The following is a 16,719-nucleotide window of genomic DNA, read 5'->3' on the forward strand; positions in this document are numbered from 1 at the left end:
ACATCCTAACATGTTAATAAAAGTCTTAGGATCACCATATAAAAATATAAATGCCATTGGAGCATGCTTTCTCATCAAAATATTCAAATTTACACAAAATAGAACTTGTTTTCAACCTTCTCATTTTCAACTTTTTGGATCTATGTAAAAATTTCATAAAAAACTTATAACATGTAACTAATCTTCATCAATATTATAAATTAGCATGTTAACTATATTCCATAGGAAAAACCAGACAATATCTTGCATATAACTTGATCAAAATCATCAAAATATCACACACTATCCAGTTTATAACCCAAAATGACGTCTTCATACATTAACCAACATTTGACTCATTAAATGATCTTGAAAATTGATATAAACATACCAAAATAAACTAGAGTCAGAAATGAACAACTTTTGTGAAGGATACCTTGTGAGAAAATACTTACAATTGCTTCAAAAAAGTCGAGCAAGGCATGCCAAGAAATCTCTAAGAAAAGAGTTGGAAAGTGACCAAATGAAAGGGGAAAGGAACTAAACGATTCTTACACATCTGGAGCGTGATATGAGGGGTGTGAATGACACTTAGAGTGATGGTTATGTCAGCCAAATAGTGAATGGTTTTCAGCCAAGGAAGCTTTTTTGTGCAAGGTGGTGTTGAGGTGGCTCTTGGCATTCCCATCATGCACTGTTTGGGGCTGCTTTGAGCAGTGTTTTGATTGCCATGGCTGGGGGAAGCTTCCTCCATAAGCCTTGTTTTGATGGCCCAATTTCGTGGTTCTTATTGGGCCTTAACCAAATGGGCTTCCATTTAGGGTTTCAATAGAGTTAGTGTTGCTATCAAGTCCAAAACCAATTTTCATTGACCTAACAAAATTTATATGTTTTAAAAAAATAAATAATAATGTCTTAAAATGAATTTGAGTTGTTAATAGCATGTAAAAGTGATTTAATCAAGTGATTAAACACTAAGAAAAAACCGAGTTCAATTAGGGTTTGGGGCAAACTTTGGGATTTGGGGAAACCATTTGGAATTTCAGTTTCAACTAAACTTTTGGAGTTTCAATTGGATTCAAAGTGTTTAGGGTCGAAACCCTCTTTGGTTTGGCACAAATTGGATGGTTGGATGAAATAATGTTTGGCTTAGGTGGCCTGATCACAAAACTTGATTTCCTTCACATTTCTATGTCATAGTTCATCTTGGTGCTAAGTGTCTAATACTATTCACCAAATGTGGCTATGTAATACCCCACTTGAAATGTTCATTAAGACTAGACCTTAGCTTCCTTAATTAATCCTAACTAGTGTAGGATGATCATTATATTTTTGGAAAACAATTAGGGATTATTATTATTTTTTAACTTAAGAATCACACTTTGGGCTTAGCTAAAATTATTGGAATATTTCTAGTATTTTATTTTTAGAATAACTACCAAGAAACCAATAGTGGAATAATGCTTGGCATTATTAGTGGGCTACGCATAAAGGGTTAAGTATGGTTGGATTTAGGAGTAAGCCTAAGAGTGTTTAGTTAAGGGCCTTAATCACTAAGGATGCAATGGGGCTAGGAATAGGTGCCATAAGTCTAGACTTATCTGGATTTATAAGGATTTAGGCCTCTCTTGAAGAACCTTAGAAATTTGGCCCAAATGGTAGGCTTGAAACTTTTGGGCCTAACTTGGTAAGAGTGAAAAACTTTGGCCCAACCTTAGAAAGACATATTATTTGAACCCAAACTTGGTAGGCCTTAGATAAGCTCTCAAATCTGGACATAAAATCCATTCAATAACCAACACCAAAGCCCACATACAAGATTTACACAAATGGCCTAACAAGCTCAACCCAAAAGGCCTAACTAGCCTTGTCTTTCATTTTTATCCTTTTAATTGAATCCCACATATACCGTACCATTGGTTTCCTTCAAGTCCAAGATGTGCCACACACCCCTAGGGTCCCCACCTAATCATGGTTAAGCTTCTAACTTGAGTTAAGAGTACTAATCATCTCACACATGATTAGTAACCTCTAAACCATGTTTTTAACTTAATTTTTCTTTAATTTGTTTCCCATGTTTTTTTTTTTAATTTGAAATTTTTGGTTTTTATTAATGATTTTCATTTTCCTTGGGCTAATTTAGAAATTTAAACTTGACCCAACACATGTCAATAGATGCAAAACCATGTCAATGCCCAAATCACCACCAATCGGCACCTAGGTGCGCCTTCATGTGCATTGCACCAAATCGGCCTCTAACCCATGCCTTCTCCACCATTTTCTCACGGAAAATGTCAATATTCACACCTCATCTCATCCCTTAAGACTCAGTTTTAGCAATGGACGAAATGGCATCAAGAAACCAAGCTTAAAACCAAACCAAGTCCTCAAGAAACTTAGTTGAAACCAAAATGAGTGACCTTGGGATTTTCTTGAATTTTCTACTCTTTGTTGAACCAATTGACACACCACCACCCTTTCCCTCCAATCCCTTAGAAGTCCCTCAAATAATCATAACATTTCGACCAACTTACCCACAAACAATTGCCAAGACCGATTGACAATGGCACATTGAACCACTCGGCAACCACCTCACTTCAATTCCTTCCATGAGCTGCACACACATAATCACTTGGCAGCTAATCCCTCCACCTTTCACCACCTTAAAAGCCCATCAAGATGTGTCATCATACCTACACAACACAGCCATGGAAAAAGGACAAGAATATGGGGTAAGCAAGTGATGAAAGCTGGACAGTTTTTGTAGATCCTACCCAAAGGCAATGTAGCATGACCTCACTTGCCTTTTTGCATTTTTGTTTTTAAATTTCTGCACCTTGGCAGCTCCTGCACCCACATAACACAAAGCAGCCCCTGAAACACAGAAATGATGAAGTGTTTGAACACTATTCACCTGCACAAGTGATGACACAAGTTGAAACTTGCATCACCACACTCCACCGCCCACATCAACCAATCCCAAGCCACTTCTTCATCCAAAGCAAATGTCCCCCACCCTTCTTGAAGCCTATAAATACCTCCCTCACCTCCTCCTTTCCCCACACCACTCCTCTAAGCCTTCTCTTGAGTCTTGTGAGCATTTCTCCCCTTAGTGAGCAAATAGAGTGAAACCGAGTAAGTTTGTGAGAATTCTTGGGAGGGGTTGCATTGGGAGCTCAAAGGGCCACAAATTTTGTAAGTAACCTTGGCCTAATATTTTTTTTTAGTATTAGCATAGCATGTTGGCCGTTAATTTATGCCATGTGAATGAATTTTAATTGAGTTTAGTTGAGGTTTACCATGCTAAGTTCAAAACTGGGTTAAATGGGAAGTATTGAATGCATAAATTGTTTTGAGTTGAATTTGTAGCTATGGGATGTCTTAATATAATTTTATATGATTCACTAATGTCTTAGAATGAATTTTTAAGATTTAAATCTGAGGTTGAAAGCATGCCATGATAGGTTTTAAATTCATATTTTGTGTTGATCATCAAGCATGTTTCGGTTTTGCTTAGTTTAAGTTTAAATCATGAAGTTTTAATTAATTTTCTTAGGCTTGAATAATGAGCAATTATAAAAGCCTTGTGATTGGGATAAAAATGAAAATACATGATGTAATTAGGTTCTAAATATTTCATTGGTAAAGAAAAACTAGAAACATCATGCATATGCTTAATGGATGCTTTAGTGGTGATTTGGCCTTAATCTCTGCTTAAGAGTTGGGATGAACTTGTAGGACTTAAGCCTAAGTTTTTAATTTATCCCTAAGCTTATAATTATAGTTGTCACTTGATGAATTTAAGTACACATGCATCCATAGAAGATTTATAGATGAAATCACACATAGGCCTTAAAAGGACGCATGCCACAGGTTGGGTAAGTTTGACATAGTTGTGCTTTGAATCTTGCAATTCTAAGGGCATAGATGATTTTAGAACATAAAAAATATGACATTTTATAAAATCTAGTGAATTTTAGAGCTCATTTGTAAATAGTAAGACTTTAGGGCTTTAGTGACAATTTTTGAAAGTTTAGGGATAGTTTTGGAAATACCAATTCTTGAACCCTTTTGATTATGAACGTCATCTTTAGAAGTTTAAATCCTAACTTTGAATATCTTTGCTTACAGCCGCATCAATTCTCTAACTCAGGAAGTTGATAAATTGGCCTCTAACTAACACTTTGATAATTTATTTATAATTTATTGACAAATGTCATATTCATGATATAAATTTCATTTGAGCATGAAACATCATGTTATGATACATTGAGTAGATGAATACTTGCTTAGATGACATGTGCAAGTTTTATCGTTTCAGCATGTTATACAAAATTTGTCATTTTCACATAAAGCATCCTTATAAATGCATGTCATGAAAAATATTTTCAAGTATAGCATGAAAACTTAATTTTTTCCATGACCTCAAAGGCTAGGATAAGAAATTATCCTAGTAGAACTCTTTTGTCCACTATGGAGTGAGTAAAAATAGAGTAGTAACCCCTAAGTTGACAAAAAACAGTCAACGGGTTTCGAATAAATTCTTTTAAAGAATACTGGAGCGAAGTGAAATTTTATGGTACTTAAGAGTGGTAGGTATATGTTATGATGTTATGATGTTATGTTACTAATGCATTGAGAATGAGTCTGCAGACAACATGAGTTGTACAAAGTCACTAGCAAGTACTCACAGTGCATATGGGGAACTATGATGATACCATACATTATGATGTTAATGTTAATGATGACTTAATAATGATGAAGTGTTATTTTTTAAAAGTTGAATTGAAAAATATTCTCTATAAGAAAATGTGCATCAAAGTTATTTTAAAAATATTGATGAATCTTGATGGGAGACAAATACGGATTTTTTGCATTGCATGCATTTCATATTTATAATTTATCATGCATAATTTATCTTTGTGCGTGTTGGTTGTTAACTTATTGAGATTTAAGAAATTTCACTGTTGTAGTCCCACTACCATTTTCCCCCAGAAAGGTAGAAGCTTTATCAGGACCAAGCGAAAACGGACAGGATGTACCGATGGATCCGACTGATTGAATAGGAGTCAGACCTTGATTGAAGATTATACCTTATTTTGATTTTCATAACTTTAACTCTACGTACTTTAGAGCGTATAAAAGAGTTGATCTAACAATTGAGACTTGTTATCTTAAGTATATTGTATTAAGGATATGCTACCTTTAAGTTCGAACTTATGGTGGTTATTAATGCTATTGTAATGTTTTAGTTCATTCTGACATGGGTTATATTTAGTCACCCTTATTCCACTGCGATTATTGTAAACTGCTAGTTACATTCTAGGATGTATTGCATATTAATTGTACAAAATGAGGGTATGTAATGTTGTGTTGCATGTCCCAACGCTCTAAGTCTCTGTTCCATCCCAAGTGGAGGTCTCGGGGCGCCACAGGCTAAGATCTTGCCATGTATTCAAATAAAATTTATCTAACCTAATTTGGACATTCCACACTGTGATTTTGAAAATACTGTTCTAGGTGCTAACATTGAGGTTACTATTTACTCTGAAAACAGTGAAAAACTATGCACTGTAAAAATCTAAGTATTAATACTATCATCAAATGGTAAATCGTTTATTAGAATTTGACTCTGAAGTGCCTTGAAATAATCAAAACACATTTTCGAATAAGTGTTATTCTAGAAATCGAAAATGGTTTTATTGCGCCATAAATTCCTAAATATTAACACGAAACTAGTGACACAGACTGTTTCTCATTCTCATACTTCTAAGTACCTCAAACAAATAAAATCTCATTTCTGGCAGCATAGTGAATAGCAAAACTGACTACACTAACATATTAAAATCTATGTGATTGGGTCGGTTTGTGAAAACTTCCAAATTTTTAAGAGGTTCCTAAATCCTAAAAACATTTATCCATATTAAACACTTAATGGGCTGTTACAATCATTATCATGTTCCAATAACTTAACAATATTGATCTTTTTCGTAGATGAGACTATTTGATAAAAAATATGGCAATACTTGATGACAAATACGTGAATTATGCTCTATTTTTTGCACACATGAAACTATTTATACTCGTAAATATTCTTGTTAACACTATTTATTCTTATTGAAAGTAATCAATGATTTATTTGAAACAGTTTTATACATAATCTTAAATGTTTGAATTCTTTATTAACTAAAATAACCGATTTATAATTTTCATGAATTACCTGATTCATTGAATCGGCCTTTTATAAATTCTGAATTAGATTCTAAATTTATTTTTTAAAATAATATTCATTCATCAATTATGGATAGTATCAGGACATTATTTCTCCAAAAGAATACAAATTCTTAATGAAATCTCGACACTCTTCCATCTATACTACCTCCCCTTCACAGGATAATGCTTGTTTAGCAATTAAATGAGTTGCATCGAACCTTCAATTGTTGTTCATAGATGCCTTAACCAATTTTGAGCACAAATAAGTGTCTCAACGGTTCTCGGAGCCAACAAACTCCAAAAAGGATCAAGCACACGACGTTCCATACTAAATGCTGACTCGGATGCAACCGTGGAAACAATCATGGTCAACAAGTCCCGTGCAATCCTCACAAGTATAAGATAGTTAGGCTTATTAATTTTTCACCAAATCAACAAGTTAAACGATGGGCTGAGTGCTCCACAACCATCTCATAAATACCAATACACTTCTGCTTTGGCAATAGTAGATCTCATGGTAGAAGATGCTTTATACTACTCGTATAACCATTTTATTTCACATTTGCCATGTGCCAGGTACTCGTGGTGGAACCAAATGTAGTATTATACTCCACATACAAATATGCCAATATCTATCTCACATTTGACACCAACTCCTCAGCACGAAACTCATCTTGAATTTTCTTTAAGTGGAAAGTAAGAAGCCCTAATTTGTTTCGTGGATCAAGCACAACTGTAATCAACATGAACAAGTTCATCCTATATAATGACCCCCAATACTTATCATATTTTGTTCTCATATTTACAAACATGCTCATTAAACAACTATTAGTACTCTCACTTAGAATAATCAACTCATTTTAGAAATTACAAATCTCCAGAAAACTGATGTTGACTGTTACATATAAAGACCCAGAAAATCTATTATTGGTGTCATAAAACATTTCAAAACACTTAACAAACACCCGCATTGTCTCTCACTCCTTAGCTTTAGGAGGCCAATGTGCCCATCATCAAAGTAAGAGAGAAAATTATAATCCTCACTCTCTATTCCCCTAAAAGCCTTCTCAAACTCTTCAGTCGCCTCCAACATCATGTAGGTTGAGTTTCATCATGTCTGTACATCAAAATACAATATTTTCTTACAATCAAATTTTTTTTTTCTGCACATATATTAAATTTGTCTAATCTTGCGGGGGATGAGTGCACAAATCAAATTGCATTTCTAACCATTGTGATGGTGTCATTACACTCATCAAAACCCTTATTCACAATACGGTTCAAGATATGAGTACAACATCTCATGTGCATATACTTTCCCCCCAACACATTCCTCATCAAAATCTGTTTCAAATATGAAATTGTAGTATCATTTTAACTTGTATTATCAAAAGTTATAGTAAATATTCTATTAATGCCTCAATCAAGCAAGCACGACTCTACATATCTCCCAATAGTATCCTCTCGATGATTAGTGTTTAAAAAAAATTAATGATTTTTTTTTTTTTGCAATTTCCAATCCTTATCAATGAAGTGTGCAGTTAGGCACATATAATTCAAAATCTGTACCGATGTCCATATATCGGTCGTCAACGGAATCCTCATGCCACCATCTTTAAGCACTTTTTAATGTTTATCCTTTTCTAATTCGTAAAATTTCATAAAATCTCTTACAACTGTGACACGACATGACACTTTAAACTAAAATTCAAAAGACCGACACACTTTTTTAAATCCCTGTCCTCCAACAACTCTAAATGACAACTCATCGATAATTATCATCTTTACAATTGCCAACCTCATAGCCTCTTCACTATATTTGTGAGTTACAAGACTCCTTAATGTACTACCATCATTCTCTCCAACCTCCTCCCCAGGTGTTGCCTCACCTCATGTCAATATTTTTTGGTACCTATCCAAAAACTCACATTTATGAAGATTTTTTGGACATCAAAGCAAATGGTTTTGCATTGTTGAAGTTTCATTCCTCTCTGAGTGGCAAGCGTACATTTTGTCATAATAATTACATTTAGCCTTTAGATCATCTATAGGATGACTCTCCACCTTCATAAAATGGTCTCATACAATCGATGAATCATTTCTTTTCCATCTCTTAGGCAATAGACTAGTACTACTAGAAGGTGATGTTTGGATTTCCTTCAAATCATGTCTCATGTTAATTGGTTCATTTGTCAATTGGAGTCGACAAATCATCTAATTTATAAAACATCACATAAATGTTACATGTACATTATACATAGTGCATAACACAAGTTAGAATTACAAATTAGAATATCATAATTTAACAATAATAATTTTTTTTTTCATGTAAAATATATTAAGAATTATAAGTAAAAAGTAAGAACACTCACAGTGATAGATTGATAATAGATTAATGTTCACATCCTCAAGAATGTGCTCCAGAAATTTTATTTCGTCTATACATACACAAATAATAATTTTGTTTATCAGGGAACTAATTCAACAAAAATACCAGATGACAGATTTAGACTAGATTTACTCATTTATATATATACAATGACACAGATTTAGACTTCAATGTACATACAAATTTACACAGATTAGTGATTAGTTTTAGATTCTCAGCAATTAGGGCATGAAAATAATCATGGATTTGTAAAAGTAGGTAGGTAGTTAATCCTAATTATTTTGGGTCAAATTCATTAGCTATAATTCTGTATTAGTGAACGTAAATCATGAAAATAATTATTTTGGGCATGTAATTAGTGAACATAAATCATAAATCACAACTACCTCCGTCGATGGACAACTAATAATTCACAAATCACAAATAATTCAACACACAAAATCAAAGAAATAAGAACCACACACAAATCACAACCACACATAAATAATCTAGATTAATTCAACTAGATGGATAACTAGATGCAAGTCTTAACCCTAACTCAAAAACGTTTGCGTCATTTCCTTTACTTTTTTCATACGATTAAATGATGTTGTTTCATTTGAAACTGCGTCATTTTGTAGCAAATATATATATATATATATATATTATATCAACCAGTTCGGCAATTTTTACCTGGTTCAAACCTGAACCGAACTGGCCGACGTCTGTTTTGATTCTTTTCTATCGTCGGTCGACCGATATATATTATATTGGCCAGTGCCTTACTCCGGAGGCCGGTCTCCTTTGATGACGGTCAGTCCGACCGATTCTTGTTCACCCCTATGTGTAATTAAGAAACTTGAGTTTATATATGTACTGTGAGATATGATTTTAGGTGATAGTTAGTGACTCTCTAACCCATCCAGGACCAGGGCATTACACTCACTCAACTTCACGCCTAATTCTCTTACCATCTGATTCTTTATATCCAAGTTAGTTTCTTTGCTGAAGAAGATATTAGTTTTCTGCATATTCATACTTTGACCTGAGGCTTCTTTGTATTGTTTCAACATTTGTGCTACATTTATCCACTCCTGTATATTGGCTCTGCAAAACAATATGCAATCATATGCAAAAAGAAGATGATTAATCTTTGTTCCTCCTTTTGTCACTAATATGCCTTGAATATCACTTCTAGCTTCTGAAAAATCTATCAAAGCACAAAACCCTTCTGCACACAAGAGAAAAAGGTATGGTCACTTGTAGGGATGATCACTTCACCTAGGTGTCCATTAACCAACACTGAATATTGTAATGTAGAAACACACTGCATTATTAAACTCACCCATTTTTGTCCAAAATCCATATATATTGCAAACATATATATCTACCTTAGTTATATAAGTGGCTATCTTGTATGAATAGTAACGTTCGCTCACTAATTTATTTTCAATAATGTCCCTCGTTTCTCAGCAAATTCCCATTTTTTGTCTGTTTCTAACCCCTACTACTTTTTCTTTTCTCGTTCGGTTCGGCCTTCAGCCATTTCTTTGTCCCAAAGATTTCTAAATTACCTATTATCTTCACTGTTATAATATTTTATTCCCTCACAATATCTCACCCTTAGTTTTCAGCATCCAACAAGCAAGCCCCATGTGAAATCTAATTATTCTTCACAACAAAAAACCTGAAATCAACTTTCTCAAAAGCCACCGTAGCGCTCTCTCTCTCTCTCTAAAGCAAGACACCCATGATTTCTAGCCACCCAACAGAGCCTTGCACAAAAAAATAAAAAAACAAAAGCCCCAGAAACCGCTCCACAAAGCCACTGTAGTCTCCTTTTCTACCAACCCACCTTGTCGGAATTAGTCACCGAAGAAACTAAGGAGAAGTCGGAACACCACTCGGTAACTCAGAAACTATTGACTTTCACTCCGTCCACTCAGATCCACCACGCACGTCATCTCTCTCTTCTTGATAAGACCTCACTGATTCCTCCCTCTCTTTTCTTCATTGTGTTTCCTCAACCAAGTGATGAAAAAAATTGATCTTTATTCCACTATATACTGTTGTCACCGTTAATCTCGGCTCAACCACCCGGAATCCGCCGTCACACCTCCATTTTCACCTGGTGAGCTTTGAACCCCAGTGTCGAACGACTTTCCCTTCTCCAGTGAACGTGTTTTGGTTCTTTTAGGCCTAGTTTGAATATTGAAAGGCTCTCATCTCATCTCAATATCTAAACACCACAAACACTTTTTAATTTCAAATCTTCAACTTTTTCATCTATTTAATATCTAATCATTACAACTTTCATAAACTTCCACTCAAAACAAAAAAAATAATTCAACTTTTTTAAATCGTAAAATAAAAATAATATTAAAAAATTATATTCTAGCAATATTTTAATCTTATAATATTTTTATTCAGCTTTTTCTCTCTCATTTTCTAAAATCTCATAAAACATCTCAACTCAAACATTTCATTATTATTCACTATTCACAAACCATTTTGTTATTATTTATAGATCTTCTCATATCATCTCACCATCCAAATCAAGTCTTAGTCTTTTTTACCTTATGTTTCAGATTTAACTTTTTGATTTTTCAACTTTCCTAAAAAGTGTATGCATGCTTTTTGTTGTACGTGGCAGTTCATATGTTTTAACCTTGGGTCATTCACGTGGATTGTGCTTGGATTTTGAATGGGACTAGTGTTTTTAAATTAGGTTTGGCCTAAATGTATGTTACATAAAACCACTATGTTATACTTTACGTGGGCTTTGTTAATTGAATAAATATGTAGCCAATATACCGAGTTTTATTTATTTATTTTTATTTTTTACGAATTTAACCATATTTCAAAGTATAGTACTAAGCATTAAATTTATGATTAGCGAAGTCTGTTTATTTTCATTGTTTATTTTGTCAGACTTTTTTATAAAATTATTATGTTATACCTTAAATAAAAAATCAAGGAATATGTTATGAATTTGAAATAATATTACTATCTATTAGTCTTAGGATAATTGAGAATTTATTAGATTATTTCCAAGGTATAATTTTAATTAATTAGAATATCACGACAAGCTTTCTTAGAAATTTAGTAACGTTTAGTACTTCGTATAGGTAACAAACTGTGAAGTGAAATTTTAGAAGCTAAGCTACTAGGTAAGTAATTTAATCATGAATTAGGATCATCACATGTCAGTTTAGATAAATTATTATTAAAGTCAGTTCTTTGACAGTCACTTTTTATGTAACACACATGTAATGATATATGCAAACATCTCTTCTAGCATAGCACACAATCATATCATTCCATATCATGTTCAAATTCAAAAATTATAATTATGTATGTATTATGTCATGTATCTCACGTCGCGTAAGACATGTAAGCTTTCTTAAGTTCAAGTGCAAGATAAAATCAGATCAGTTTAATCAGATGACCATTTAGATGCATGGTACCAATGTAGATTCAGGGTGGATGGTCTACCGTAGTATGTTAGAATACTACCTCAGCAGCTCCCCTTGTAGCTGTGGGATGCAGGACCGGTGCACAACCTTGCACACATGGTTAAGTGTGTTGGCCAAATAAATCAAGACACATCCGCATAGCATAATCATCAATATGATCAGTCATGATTTTAAGCTTCTAGCATGAATTTTTTTATGAAAACCTTACGTTTATTATGTTTACGTTGTGATATATTTTTTATTGAGTCTTGGAGTCATTTTAATTATATCTCATGTTTTTAACAGCCTAGGTGAGGATGGTGATCAAACGAGTAGTTGGGTCAGACTTAGATGGAGTGCTTAGATTTAGTTTGAGACTTTAATTATTTATTTAGTTTGATTTAATAATTATGAAATCTCTTGTCCGACTATATTTACGTAAGTACGTGACATCCTAACCCTAGGGAAGAGGGTGTTACAAATGTGGTATCAGATCCAAGGTCAAGAGATCTACAGACTTTTTGAAAAAAAAAATATTTATCTAATTTTAGGACAAGGTCACCTAAGATGTTCCTGGTCTGCTCGAGAGTTTTTTGAATGTTTTAGATAAAGATTGAATGCTTATTAGCTCTCAGTCGATAGCACTATAATGTTATTATTGTTCTCAAAATACCAATTAATGCTTATTATAATACTTTACCTCATAACATGGTTGGCACTAGAAACAATTATGGATCTAGTCAAAATGATAACCCTAAGGCTCTTGTAGTAGCAGTGACCCAATTTTTCCAATTGATGCCTAGCTGTCAATTTGCTGCACCTAGAGCCCTGCAAGTCAGATGTACTTTAGAACAGTTCTTTCGTTAGCATCCCCATACCTTCAACGGCAGGACAAATGCTATGGATGCAAATAGCTGGATTGAATGTTTGGAGCAGATCTTTAAAGCACTTGTCTACACGGACGAACAAAAGGAGATTTATACAACTTACAACTTAATAGACCTGACAAACAAATGGTGGAAGTCAACACGTGCACTCCTACAAATGGAGCTAGAAGGAGTCTCCATCACATAGGTGCATTTTAAGGAGGTCTTTCTGAATCACTTCTTTCTACAGCCTCTTAGGGAATCTAGAGCTTGTTAATTTATGGACCTCTCTCAAGGGACAATGACTGTAGACCAATATGCCACCAAGTTCATGGAACTGTCCCATTTTGCCAGTTACTTAATTCCAGACAAGGAAAAGAAAACTAAAAAGTTGAAGCGTGATCTGGATCGTAGTATTAGAGAGCGTATACGTGCTCTTAGGATTCATAACTTTTCCGAACTGGTTACCTGAGCAGGCATGCCAGGCTTAGATGGAGCAGTTGGATTTAGTTCAATTAATTAATTATTTAATTTGATTTATTAATTATGAAATATATTGCCTAGCTATATTTACGTAAGCACGTGGCATCCTTAACCCTAGGGAAAGGAGGTGTTACTTTAGTGAAAAGAAAAAATATTCACATTTATAATAAAATTCACAGTTTAAACAAATTATAAACTATATATTTAATTTATGGACTTATGGACTATATTGTATAAGGTGTGTGAGCACGTTGGAAGGTGAGAGGTTTTTCTTTTCCCTCTTGCTTAAGCCTGAGGCTATGCCCTTGTTGTATTTTCCCCCCAAAAAAAGGGCATTGCTGCAAGTGATGTCCTCACAATTTTGAAAAATCTGTATACGTTACTATTTATTGATTTCCTCTACCTCCCTCCCTCTCGTGCTTTGGAGATGTTTCTTGCAACTTGCAAGTCCAAGCATATGAAAATTAGGAGTGAGAATCTCTAGAGATGTAATGCTATAAAAATTGGAAATATTTGTTTATTACACAATTAAAAAATTTGATTTGATCAACCTAGTTACAAAACTCAAAATTAAAAAAATAAAAAGAAGGTAGACCAAAATAATTTCTTTGATTTGAACTAACTCAATAAAAAGTACTTCAATTCTTAAATGAAAAGAGAATAGAAGAAATCATACTTTCATACAATATCTTAATTGAATTATATGTAATGATTGATACATTTCGTTTAATGTATCAAAATCTATTTGAAAGCATTGCTAAAAGACATATAACAACCTACAAAAAAGAGAACTGAAGCATTTACACGAGAATTTTTTGAGGAAGAGATTCTCTAAGAGAAAGAATCAATACCACGTGGAATCAAGTCCTTCTAAAGGCAACTGAATAGAAATTTTTAAAAGCTAACAAATTGATGGGACAATATTGGTGAAACTATTCCACAACTCATTTGCCAGCAAAAAAGCCACAACCAAGAGGACTGTATGGAACTATTCTAATCCCAAGTTCCATGCATGCACAAGACCATCAAGATAGACCAATATACTTGACTTTTCCCTCTTCTACCAGTTTCGTAAGTTCACTAACCTACAAACCAAGAAGCAGCATCTAATCAGTTTTGCCACTTAAGTCCCATCATAATTAGATTGAAATATTGAAAGGCAATGATGAACGGAAAGGTGGTGTAATGCCCCAATCCCGAAGGTCCGAAGAGTTAGCTCTTAATACTTAATATCAACTTCAACAACACAACTATAAAATCCAGAAAAAAACTCTATAAAATGTTAATCCATTTAATCAACCCAAATATATATGTTCCTTCATGGAGACAACTAAGAAATTCTCAATAACATAAATTAAAAACTCTCCAAAGACTCGAAAATATCCTTAACTCATATAATCAAAATACCCGAAAAATAAATCAATTTACTAACTACGACTCTCAAATAAGCACTTGTACCATCAGACACTTATTCCACTACGATCATCACACCTTACTAAAACTTCCTACTCTTGTTCTCCAGCTGAACCATCAAAATTATCTGAAAAATATATGGAGATAAGGGGTGAGTTATCAACAACTCAGTAAGCAGAGAACATATATCAGTATATAAACATGAGCATTTACAGAAATCAGAATGTAGAACAAAACATTTTCATTTTCAGAGTGCGAAAGCAAAACATGCTATCAAAATATCAGAGCGAAGATTTAGAAATAATTTCATTCAAAAATATTATTTGGCATAGCATAAATGATCATGATATTATCATGATCAGAACATCATATCAGAACAGAGGCCATGTATAACCCCCGTGGTAGGGTTGTACAACTGCGGATAGCCAAGCAGAACATAGATCACTCTGTCACCAATGTGTGCACTCAAAATATAGACCACTACTATAACCCGTGACAAGGCCGTATCCACTATTATTACATGTGATTGGGCCGTATCCACTATTATAACCCGTGGTTGGGCCGTATCCACTATTATTACCTGTGGTTGGGCCGTATCCACTATTGTAACCCATGGTTGGGCCGTATGCCACTATTATCACATGTGACAGGGCCGTAAATAAACAAAGCGGAAACATAATCAAATTCAGAATCAGAGGTTCATGCCAAAGGTTTTCAGAAATCACGTCTTATCGAAAAAGAGTACTAAACAAAATCTTTAGAACATAACAAAATCATATCACAACATAATTTATGCACAAATTTCATATTCGCACTCTTTTTCAAAGTTCAGAAACAGAATGTCGAAAATAAGCTCATGTCTACACCAATCATGGCATAAAATATTTTCTTCTTAAACAGAATCTCATGAATAATGCAGAACAAATAACTGAGGTAGTTCAACTTTCTTTTCATAACCAAAAATGTATATTTTCCAAAAAGTCAACCTCAGCTTATTTTATTTTAATGCAAAATCTAGCATAGGAACCTCACTTACCTGGACTTAGCTTTTTCAGAATTTCCTTCAAAATGTCGAACAATAATTAATCATCACCTATAAAATAATTACATAATTCTCTTAAATTTCCAATCAATCACGTATTTCGATATTTAAGTCTAAGCTTATAAAATAACCTATTTTAATTCCTCAAAACCTAAAATTCTCATAACTCCAAAATATATCATCCCTTTCTAAAATCGACAATGTCCATTTGATAACTTCAACTAAAAAACATTTAAAAGTCTAACTTATTTATTAATAAAAACAACTTATAAAGTTTAATACTAGATAATATAATTATCCCAAAATATTTTAAAGTAAACCATAACTATTTTTTAAATAGACTAAATCATATCTAAAGTGTAAAAACAACATTACTCCAATATTATTTACTCTTAAAATAAATCTTTACTTAAATAACATGTTAAAATACTTAAGTGATTTTCTGTAATCATAATTATATAAGAGTGTACCAATACATAATAAAAATTTTAAAGCACATTAATATAACATGTAGTAAAAGGGCACTAATGTATTTTCCTTCATTTCTTTGAAAACCAATAAAAACTTACGGAAAACAAATAACTTGCATGGCAAGGGCTTACTCATGGAGGAATCACGCGGCAGCGTGTGATGCAATGAGGGGCTAGAAGCTTCGCGATGTAGCGGTGGTGATCTCGGCGGAGCACTGGAAGCGAGAGAGAGTAACACGATGAGGGAGACGGAGAGTGAGGGAGAGACAAAGAAAGAGAGAATGAAAACTCATCGTGATGCAGCGAGGCGTGCGACGGTCTGGGGCTGGGCGTCTACGAGGGCAGCGTCCAATGGTTTGGCCTTGTCCTCGACGTCTTCTGCTGCCAATGGTGTCTTATGTGGCTGCGTGGGTATTGGGTTAAGGGCAGT

The 16,719-nt window shown here is 33.8% G+C and overlaps 1 protein-coding gene across 1 annotated transcript in view; it reads right to left on the reverse strand.

Moving 5' to 3' along the window:
* Nucleotides 1-16,719, reverse strand: part of LOC108981712 (epsin-like) — a 123,176-nt gene that overhangs the window by 42,244 nt on the left and 64,213 nt on the right. The window lies entirely within an intron of this gene.

This window comes from Juglans regia, chromosome 8 (assembly GCF_001411555.2).
Source record: "Juglans regia cultivar Chandler chromosome 8, Walnut 2.0, whole genome shotgun sequence".
NCBI lineage: Eukaryota > Viridiplantae > Streptophyta > Magnoliopsida > Fagales > Juglandaceae > Juglans > Juglans regia.